We start from the raw sequence: 12133 nt of genomic DNA on the forward strand, positions 1-12133 counted from the left end.
GGAGTCAACAAACATATGGCTCTACATCTGCAGAGACAAACAGGAGACAGACATAAGAGATGTGGCAAAGGATGAAGGAAAAGAACACATGCAGAAACTACATAGGAAAGGTTACAGATACGAGGAGGCCTTTCAGGTTGACATGACAGTAGCATCTGTCTGATCATGAGCCTGTGTCTTTTTGCCTCCCAGTAAATTCCTTCCTCGTGTCTTTTCTGTGGTCCTGCTGGTTCACCGAAAGCCCTTCCCTTTGATTCTAAACTTGGATGCTTTTTTTTCTTCAATTCCTTTGTAAATCGATATGCTATAATTTTCAGACAGAACTGCAACCGTGAATATTTGAAAAGACAGAGAGGCCAGAAGCATTTTGATGGGCAAAGGCCAAGTGAGATGGATGAAGGTTCCAAAATCTTTCAAAACTCATAAACTTTATTTTTGTCTTTCCCATGCTATTTGCGAAAAATTTCGCAGAATAAGGCATCGAGTGCACTGAACACATTGATACAGAGATATGGCAGTCGTCCATTGTCGTTTCTGTTGTACCTAAACCTCCACCCCAAAAACTAATTCAGGGTTCTAAATCTGCAGATCCAAAACTAGCCCAGGGGGAGTCAGAATGACCACTGCCCTCAGTGCTCCCCTCCCCATCGCCCCCACCCCTCAGGCTGTCGCCCTTCATCACCCAGGCCTCCATCTTGGATGTTGCAGTCGCCTAGCAACAGTAACCAGGGTGGCCGCTCAGAGGCCAGGGGCTATCGATCCCTGAGATAATAAATGGACCACAGCCAAACTCGGCTCATCCCCTCCCTACACACTTACAGCTATGTCAGGGCCTGCAGTTCTCTCTTATTTTCAGAATTCATTTAGTAAACATGCCGCCTGTTCCGGGACAGCGGGCCCAGAAAGCTGCTTGTTCAGCCCTGGAACCTCAGAGATCAATGAGTCTGAAACCAAGCCACCGTCCTGCCGGCCCTTCACTAATGGAGGGAGCTGAGGAGAGGGAAAATGGAGGACAGAGAAATAAAAAAATCGCCAATGCAGGCAAACTGACAGAGAAGGTCTTCTGAATTACCATTTAACATTAAGGCTGGTTGCCAAATGCGTAGCACATTTGCCGTAGCTCATATTGCTTGGTTTCGTTTTTTTTCTGCCCTGTTCTACAGCTACAATTATGTAGGATAAAGATAATATTTTGGACCTAACTCAGTGTCAATTTGAGCTAAAGATAAATTAAATAAACCTAAATGCATTATTTTCATGTTCCCTTTGTAATTACATTATTGATTTTAGAGTGGACAGACAAATAAATATTCCACGTAACATAAAAAACCTGATGTAATACATTCATATGACTGGATGTCTAGTTTTAGTAATTCTGTGCAGGTTAGGAGAGTTAATCAAGTGATTCTCATGTCTAAACATACATTCATTCGTAGGACAAGGTGGACACTCCAAAACAAACAAGAATCCTCATACGGCTAAAAGCACTTTCATCCCTATTCATTAGAGAAGGCGTGACCTTTAGCATCAGGCAGGGGTCAGTCACCTTTGATCCCTACTGCCTAAGCTGGGAGGACAGTGCAAATACGGAAATCTTAAGCAGTTAAAAACAGAGGCAGCATGAAAGAGGAGGGGGTCTGGAGGAGGGAGTGGTTACAAACCTGTCCAAATTTGGTCTGCCGTTTGGCACACCGCATTGATCAGTCAACAGACTAAACAGTATAAATTACCCCATCTGTGCAAAAACATTGCATTGGGCTACTCTACTGACTTGGCCCTCACCCAAAGTATCACACTCATGCTGTAGCTGCAAATCTATTACTTTGGTGAAAGATCATACATAAGAAAAATTGACTTCATTTGTCATACAATGATACCCTGTTGAAATATTTTTAAGCAAAAAGAAAATAAAAAGAAGTAAAACTGGTTCAGAACTTTTTAATAACTATGCTGAAAAAATATTCAGAACAACGAACAAGCATTTTGCAGGTGACACACCATGAAAGCACCTTCATCCCAGAATGACCTGACTATCCAAGGTCAAAAATACACACCAACCGAAATACTGATGAAGGAATTTTGCAGTCAATTTCACACAAGCTTACAGCCAATTGCATGCACTACAATAAGGCAGCATGCTTTGCCATAAAGCCCTGCTGTGGTGCTTCCATTTGTAGGTGCCCTTGGTCTGTGGACGCAGATGGCTGTCCGGCACGTGGCTGGACGTGGGCAGCAGAATGACCCCCAGCTGGACACTGCGGACAGGTCACGCCTCCGTCCGCCCACCCCTCTGTCTTCTGGGACAGCTGTCAGCAGGCAATGCTAATGGAGTGCCCCACCCCCATAGAGGCCAGGGGACATGGACTGTCCAGCTGCCCCCAGGTCTTTTCACTGGCCCTTTCACTGGACATCCTGTCTGCAAACGGACAGGCCTGTCAGCAGATCTCCTGATAACGCAGAGAGAGGAGAAGGGATGGGGGGGGGCACAGGAAAGTGAACAAGGCAGCCATATGAATGACGAGTGACATAAAGAAAACAGAGAGGCCTTTCACTATGCAAATGTAAAGATTTCTGAAACACTGTATGTGGTGTATTTCCCTCACTTTTATTTCACAGGAGAATACAATGGATGAGATCTCCGGGCTTGCAGTAGGAAAGAACGCTGACTGGTCTCATAGATGGCTTTGTGTGACCCAGGGATTGAACAGGGTAGAAGCTGAGAAAGCTGGAGAAAGGAGGAAAAATCAAAAGCGTGCCTCGAAATATAACAGTCTGTTATGTTTCTGAAGCAGCATGGACTCAAAGACTGATTGGAAACTCAAGGTTCCCATGATCAAAGGGGCAGCGGTGTGATCAACCAATGTCTTCAGCGCAACATGGGGCAGGGAGACACAGGGAGCGCCGCTGCTCGAGTCCGGGGGGCTGGAGTCTAGCTGCCCACTGAGAGGGGCCTTTGGGTTCGGCTGCCTGGAGTAAGATCGATAAATCAATAGGACACACGTCACTGCAGGCCTGAGAAGCCACATAAGCCTGCCATTGATTGGCAGAGGCCAGGGGTGGGAGGGAGGGAGGGCGGGGAAAGGGGTTGGGGAGGGGGAGTGAAGGGAGCTGAAGGATGACCCCTGCGGTGGCTGTTGGGATTAAAGGTCAGCAGGACGGCCAGCAGCCCCTATTGTCAGGCTGCAGTGAAGCAGGGACACGTGCCCATCAATATCTCTGTCACAGTTCACTAAAAATGGAGAGTCTCTGCCACTGTGTGCTGACCCCACCCAAAATAATCCACACTGATGTGATTATTGTTTTGCAAGAAATACATACATTTTGGTTTCACCAGGTAGAAATGACAGCACTTTTTATACATATGAATTCTGAAGTCTACAGAAGCAACTTATCTGCTCAAGTTCAAGAAAATTCCTCCAAACTCATTGGACGGTGCTTCATCCTACAGCAAGACAATGATCCCAAACATATTGCTAAAGCAACAGAGCAGTTTTTCAAACTCAAAAACTGGAAGATTCTTGACTGGCAAAGTACAGTTACCTGATCTGAATCCAACTGGACATGATTTCATATGCTCAAGATAAAACTTCAAACACTGCCCAACATTAGGGTGCCCTGAAATGGGGGCTATGCAACTGTAATTTCTACATGGAGAAAACAAAATGTATAAAAAATACACTTCAGTAGAAGCTGAGAATCTACTATTTAACCATATTTTAATCGTGTGATGACAAACCTAAAATTGTGGAGATAAGAGCCAAATAAAAAATAATATGTCTTTGTCCCAAACATTATGGAGCACTCTGCATATATAGTACATATTTTTCATGAAGGCTTATGTGTAACAATGTTACAAATTTTCAACTGAAAATATACCCAGATCCCAAATAATAACACTTTGAATATTATATAATACAGGACTGACTGACTATTGATTCATTTTACCTTTGGACTGGCCCAAAGAGTCATTGTACACAATGGTGGACAACTGTCTTCTGTGTAGCCAGTTTTTAACAGTTCTGCCTACCATGTTTGATCAACATAACAACATAGCGTGCATGTGAAGCTATCTTGCCATACTGAAGTTCATAAGTCACTCTGTATAAGAGGGTCTGCTGAATGATGAAACAGAACCTGAACAATACAGTATGGAACAATCCCATCCCCTCCCTGTTTAGCACGTAACAGATCCGCCCCGTGAGCCGCCTGCCATAAACAAGTCATGTGATCAATTCAGCAAGCAAAAACCCCACAGAAGCACACATCCAGCAGCAAGTTCTCGTGCGTGCTTCCTGACATTGCTGTGCCCTTTTGGAATCCCACTCTGACAGAGAAAAAAGAGAAAACAATTCTCCTAAAAAGAAAGGTGGAGTCATTTCTGCTTCCCTCCCCCCATCCCTGCCCTACTCCTGGCCCACGATGAGCTAATGGCTACTGCATTGATCATGTTTGTTTGACCTTCCAATTGGGGTCAACCACTAAAGCCCTCTCCCTTAAATGTGAAAGTGCAGCCCTGTTAATTCTGAAAGGCATAGAAATGTTAGATCCTATACAAATATATACACATACAAATAGACCACAAATTTTGTTCTCTCTCACACTCATCAGCAATAACTAACTAACTAACTAACTAACTAACTAACTAACTAACTAACTAACTAACTAACTAAATAAATAAATAAATAAATAAATAAATAAATAAATAAATAAATAAACAAAATAAATAAATAAATAAATAAATAAATAAATAAAAGTTAGGCTACACCCAAATTAAATAATAAAATAATAGCTTTACCCTTCAAACCTTCAAATTATAATCAGAATCAATGAGTAGGCTATACTAATAGCATTGAGCTTTGAATTACTGTAAGGATTTAGTGTACGCTATTAATTAAGGTATAATAATTTGTATATTCTGAACAGCACAATTCTTTGTACATTGTCAAAGCAGTAATGAGTAGGTCTATTTATACTACTTTTTTTAATTACCTGACTTAACCTAAATTCGTCTACATAATGGTGACCTCCAAAAACGGACGGCACGTAGAAAAACCCTAAAACCCAATTCCATCCATTTTCCTGACCCTTCGGCCACTATTATCCACATTTGGTATGGAACAGACAGGTGTAAATAATGGCAGGCTCTGTCCTCTTTCTGCGGGTTTCCATGGAAACGGCTGATGGAGTACACTATCGATCGTAGTGTCCAGTCGGAATTGTGTTGCCCCTGAACCGACATTTTTTTCCTGCTGTGATGGGCGTGGATCGATACCCCCATATTGTATGTTTTTTCGCCTTCTGTCTCTCATAACTTCGCCAAACCTCTTTGAGGAAAATAAGTGAATAAAAGTAACCATGGTTTTAGAAAGCTAAGTTATTAGTAAGCTAAACATGACGTATCAAGTCTAATAGAATTGTATTTAGCCTATATATATATATATATATATATATATATATAAAATAAATCAATATTTTTTGTGAATTCATATTTTCTAGCATTTTATTTACTGTGTTAGTCGTTATGAATAAGGTAGCCTAATGTTCTACTGTAGGCTATTGAAAAACGAAGAGGCAATGTTGTAATTTTAATAAGTAGGCCCGGGCAACGCGAAACATTGTGCATCGATTTTATTCGGCTTCGACGGTAATCCTCCCCGGCATATACAATCACGTGCAACTCGAAGTCCAGTCCTCTGTGCACTGTTGCGTGCTCAAACAGTCGCCATTTATCCAGAACTATTTGTAGCGATTCAATTGTCTTATTTCTGTCAATGGAATAAACAAAAGTAACATCAACCGAAAATTCAAGTAATCCTCCGAAACTTTAGGGAGCGAGAAAAAACTGGAGTGGACCTGAGGGAGCTCGTTTAAACTTTGCCTGAAGGATCCCCCTGGCCAGGGGTCATGGTTGGAGTCATAAAACGCACGATTCAAAGGTGGCTGCCCCTTAAGGTGTTTCTATCGCCCCGAGGCAGAGTCATCACAGGTCCAAGAGAGGTGAAAATGTTGGAACGAAAGTGCACCGAGGACAAGAGGGATTGCAGATTTTGCCACCAATGCAGAAATGTTCCCATTAATTAAGAAAGATGCTACCAACGACAACATCAACAATAGTCTTTATCAGTATCCTATTATTGAACCGTAGGCTTTTTATTATTCATTACTCATACGGAAGTGAATACTGATTTATGAGAGTAGAAAAAGAAGCTTGGTTAAATTGCTTTGCGATATAGGCCTAACAACAACAACAAAAACAATAAAAAACATAATAATAACAACAGTAATAATAATAATAATAATAATAATAATAATAATAATGACCCAGTTGCTTCCGCGGTTGAATGCAATAGCGTAGGTTAATGTGATCATATTATTTTCGACCATAGGTCCTAAATGATGATCAGCTAGCCTGTATTATTTTTTCAAAGTGAAAACAGGGGATTTTGAAGCGAGTCTTCTTTGACAGAAATAGGAGAACGGGTAGCTATTATCGATCGGATCTCCAGTCAGTCACGGCAGCAGAACAAGGAAACTGCAGGCTCGTATTATTGGGTGCTTGCACTCCTGTCTGTCTGTCGAGGGGTCGTATATGTGGGACGAATTGCCGTGTCTGTTGAGACCAAACTAAACGCCAGAGAATATGCGCAACTGCGAAAGTGGGATGTCGGACCGAATTTAAATATGCAGCGCCAGCCTTCATGATATTAATCTGCTTTCTTTTTTTTCTTCTTCTTTTTTTGGATGTTTCGACACCCACATATCTTTCCCTTGACGGATGTAAAACTGTTTGCACTTAACAGCACCTTCAGTCTCCCAAATGAAATTTGAAGGGTTGGTGAGTTAATTCAGGCCAATCCATATCATTACTGGTCTCTGCTCTTTATGTATGTTATGTCTGGAATTTGAACAGAGATGTACCAAATTTGCATTTAACTATTTTATGCTTGTTCAGTACCCTAATACGGAATCTATTAAACAGCTAAAAACCCAGGAAAGGACAGACTTGAGGTTTAATAGACTAAAACATTTGCAATAGAATGCATACTTAGAGAGGGACTAGGTGTGAATTCCATTTGTAGTGATCCATTTGTTCTAATACAAACAATCCATTTGTTTTCATCCAGGAGTAATCCTCCTCCAGGATGTCTGGCTCTGGGATTCACCTCCAATTAGAAATGTTCAATTCTGTACAGCATTTACACCCTGGGTTTTCAACAGGGGGTTTAAGAACCCCTGGGGTCCTTGAAGGTGCTGTGGGTGGCCCCAAGCTAGACTTTATGCAAAATGTAAAACCTGTATATATATATATATATATATATATATATATATTAAATATAACCTTTTAAAACTTATTTAAACTGCATGCCTTTGAGCCTGGGTCGGGTCCATGGTTGAAAACCACTTAATTATTTGGGAATACCACAGCTCCACTGTCCAACAACAGCCACAAGGAGATTAAAATACAGGAAAAGTGCAGTGCTAATTTTTTCTCGCTTTGAATGAGGCACACTCATCTGTGATTTCCCCAGATTTTTCATAATGGACATTAGACAAATTACATTAAAGTGAGCATTTTAAACAAAGAAAAAGCTGAGCTATGCTCATTTACATAACATTTTTGGATCAGACTTTGATCAGATCAGATGGTGGTAGATTTTCTGATCATCCAAGTTGCACATGAATAAATTCAATTCACAGAATCTGTTAAACCAGAAGACCCACATACAATAACACAAAGACTAGTAAACATGCAATTTAAATAATTAACTAAAAAACGACTTAACCATAATAAAACATGCAATGGTTGGTGATTAGATTCTAGCAATGACTCACTGATTTTAGCCAGTCAACAGTTTTGGTGAGAAGAGCAAAATGTCAAAGCTTAGTAATCCTTGCTTTATTGGTGAGGAAAGTAGCACTTGGAAAAAAAGTTTTTAAGCCATTGGTACTTTAAAACCATTGCTACAAGTCTTATTTATCCTTTGGCCCTTCAGAACAGATAACTACTAAACAGATTTTAAGTTTTGTAAGTGAATGAGTGAATTTTGACTACTTGAGAGATAGCTTTCAGATACTGTCAGGGTTAATCATTTAGGGAATTTATGTTAACTTTATTTATAACTTTATTATAGCCTTTGCTTAATGTGAAGCTACTGAAGCTGTTGCTACCTGAATATCTGCTTTTGTGGTATCACTTGCTAGCTGGCTGCCTGTATGTTAGAAAACTTGACAAAGAATACACTATTTTAACTATAACAAATCATGTGTACAGCTGTATTTGCACTGGTGGCTCCTTAAACATCATATGCAGAATTTTAATATTATATATGCAGCTTTTTTCAGATGAGTTTTGCCATGTCTGAATGCCATAATGTGATCAAGAGTGAATTTGCAAAATCTTTGAAGTCCAAAGTCAGCAAGAGTTCTTGAAATGAAATTGAAGCGTAAAGGTGTATGATTCTAACATACAACAATTGTCAGTTGCGGTAATTATACCTGGACACACTTTTACACTAATCTAAATTCAATCAGCAGTTCATATACAGAATGCATAGATCTCACAATGGTTTTAGGACAGAGGGAACCGGCAGTTGACACTTTTTTCAAATTTGATATGCAAGCCCAGACATTTTGAAATGCGGAGCACACTGAATCACTGTACATTGCGAAAAAAAATACATAGGTGTCATAGGAATTCATAGGACTTGCTCCACGCGGTGGACCCAACTACACGTTCTTTCAAACGTGTCTCCAAGGCTCTCCCTATGCCATGCGTTCTCTATGGGATATGTGCTGTTATCTGGCGGCTAGCCTGAGGTGTTGCGCTCCACGCTGCAGTAGAAATGTAAATAGGGTTGTGATTGTGTATGCTGGATAGGGATGGAGGGAGAGAGGGAGTAAAAGTGGCTGCCTTCAGATCCCACAGAGATGAAACTCCTTCAGCCCGAAGAGAAGGAGCTGCTACTGGGGCCAAAAGTCAGCCGCTCTGAGCCTCCGCATGTGGGAGAAGGGAATCAAGGAATAAAACTCTGCCCTCCCTCGAGCAGTTAGCAACACTCTGGCATTGCGTATGCAAGAACACAGTTTGAACTTACGTGCACACTTCTCACGATAAAAAAACTTTAGCAAGAAAGAAACACGACGAAGAACATCTCCATAACTTAAACCATCCTGTGTTTGACTACACTATTGGTAGGACCAAAGGTTTAATGTCACCCTTATGAGATAAAGAAAAAAAAAAGCGTTAGCTGTTTAACTGGATTGTCATGTGTAGGAAATTATGTTGGGAATAAACATCATAACTCTATCTAGGTGCAATTCATTGTGTATTCACTTGAGTATGCATTGTTGTCTCGGTGAGTGCTGCTTATATGAAGGCTATGAGGACTGGAAAGTAGCACATATGTGTGGAGGATAGCAGTTTTTTCTTTGCTGCCTTTTAGGACCAAAGTGTACAAGAAAAAGAGTTTAAAAATGACCTGCAAACCAAAGTTCACCTGCCACAATTTCTATCAAGTTCCCACAACTATCACAATGTTTCCACACCAAAATCTGGCAGATCATGTGATTCTGGGGCAGGCTTGAATGGCTTCCTACGGCTGGGTAAAAGCACATAAGCAACAGGATCAAGCTCAAGATAGCACTAAGCTGGGCAGTAACACAGTAGGGAAAATATGCAGTATGGTCCCTGCAACATTCACCGGACAATGGCCTTTCTTCCTAAAACACTGGGTTTTCGGATTTGCTGTCTCCCATTGGATTTGATATTTTTTGCTTTTGGCAATACCATGGGCAGCCCTCACCCAGTGGAAAACATAATTCATGCATATTTACTAAATACTGGTGTCATGTCTTTTTTCAGCATGGGGAATACACACCACTCAAAGCATGTAGTCAACTTAATATGTTCCTGTCACAGGTGCCATTGTACTTGAAGGCTGTTCAGAACACCACTTATAGTATGTATTCTTTCTGTTGGAACTGAAACTACTGATGTTCTTGCTCATGGTGCTTTGCTGAAATTATGCACATGTATTGCACAATTATCCTCATATGTCGACTCATCCTAGCAGTCTCCTCTATAAGTGCAACCCCTGCTCCTTCACGCTCTACTTGATGACACGACTCGATGATGCTATGTCTGAGATTCTTATTTCTCAGGATGATCTTCTGTTAAAATGCTGTACTTAATATATAATAAAACTTAAGTTTTGATTGAGGTATTGGGCCTATTTGTGAGTTAATTCAGGGCTCCACAGTGCTCCCATTTCTGAAGCATTTGCTCCTGAAAATTCATGCATGCAAAAAACAATAATAATAATTTTAAAGCACGTCTAATTGGGAGGCATTAGTCTGCCCCTAAATTTGTCAATGTATGAGCAAATATGCTCCTTAGAAAAAATGTTAGTGAAGAGCCTAGTAATTATAAATAAAAAGCAAAATCACGTCTACTTTGCCTCCATCTCTGCCTGTGGTAGACATTTTCCTCGATGGATACATGAAAAAAAAAAAAAAAAAAAAACTAAAGCCTAACAGAAACACGTCTAAGAGAACATTAGCTATTGTTGCTTCAAACTGTGTTTTCATCAAAGAGCTAACAGTATTTTAAAACTATTCAGGATTTCAGCAGAGATGCTTGCCCTTTCAACATTTGAGTAACTGTGGAGGTGCTACTATGAAACCTTTTTTTTTTGGTTTGTTGTTGCATCTTTGCATGTGTCACTTGCAGAATGAGGATGTTTGGCTGCAGTAAGTCCATATGGAAGAGAAAGACTGATTTTGAGCCTTTCTTCTATTCCTTTTTCCACAGAAGGTGATATATTTTTCTCTCACACAATCAGCAAAGGAATCAATCTTGATAGCCTGGTTTTTTGGCATGCACTAGCAACCCCTGCTCTGCTCCATTTCTGCTTTACATGGGGTTGTCTGTTGGAGCAGGAAGAAAATGAGGAAATCTACAACCTATCTGTACATCCCCAATAATCAGTGTTGGTTTTCATTGAGATTTGTATTCCTAAGGAATTTATTTCTTATTCCTTGCTTACATATGGATTGCCGTGCTTTCTGAGCCTATGATGGTCGTCAAAATGAAACAAGCTGTGCAATATGTTACAAAATTAAGCTTCAATTGTGTAGTGTATAAATTAAGTTGATAAAATGCAGGAGATATATGAAATAAGCAAAATATGAGTTAGCTTAGGCCAGCAGGTTGCGCATTGCATTGTGAATCCATGTAGTGCCCTCTTGTGGGCATCTATATTTCATACCCATAGTTGAATAATAGAAGTAAAACCAGATATGTGCGATATCTATCAGTATATTTTTATTTCTTTATTTCCTATATAGGTTACTGTAATGTAAATAATTTCCGTTAAAAATTGAACATAATAGATGTTAGTAAATCATAAAATTAGGGAATGAATTAACCAGCTTATCAATTATTTGCATGAAGTCTAAAACACATCCCAGCAATTTTTCAATTTTCTTAGTTGACCATAGCTCCACCACAGAGCACCCCTGTCACCTACACTATAACTGATACTTGATGTTGTAGCCTTGGCAAAAACAACTTTATAATGTGAGGGTGTTTTCACATATAAAATGTACAATTGACAAATGTGTTTTCCCCTAAATAGGGAAAATGTAACAGTCTTCATGCCCTAAAGCTTGTCTGGGTCACCCACTGCAGTCATGGGTTTGCAGCACAAAGCACATTGACAGTTCTGGAATCAATACTGAGTGACGATTCTGTGTTCCAGCAGTAAAGGGTTAACGCTGGCCTGGAAGATGTGCAGAAAGAGCTCTAATCAGATCCTAAACATTCACTGCCCTTCTGGCAAGGTCGTTGGGGTCATGGTCCCTTGCTAACTGTCCCATCCCCTGTCCTTCCCTGGGGACACAGCCCTTGAGGCATAATGGTGATATCCAGTGTGTGGGGCCTGAGAGAGGCAGTAATCTATGCCCAGGGGAAGAGCAAGGCCTCTTTCAAACACACCTCCGCTGATTCCACTGACAGTTCTACTTCTAGGTTTCTGACCCACCTAAAGATAAGAGGCCATCCCCCAATACGTGATGTTTGATTAGCTGATTGCGGTTTTGTTAAGCTGAAACATGGTATTCCATTAGCATGCTT

The sequence above is a fragment of the Anguilla anguilla genome, chromosome 1 (assembly GCF_013347855.1).
Source record: "Anguilla anguilla isolate fAngAng1 chromosome 1, fAngAng1.pri, whole genome shotgun sequence".
Classification (NCBI taxonomy): Eukaryota; Metazoa; Chordata; class Actinopteri; order Anguilliformes; family Anguillidae; genus Anguilla; species Anguilla anguilla.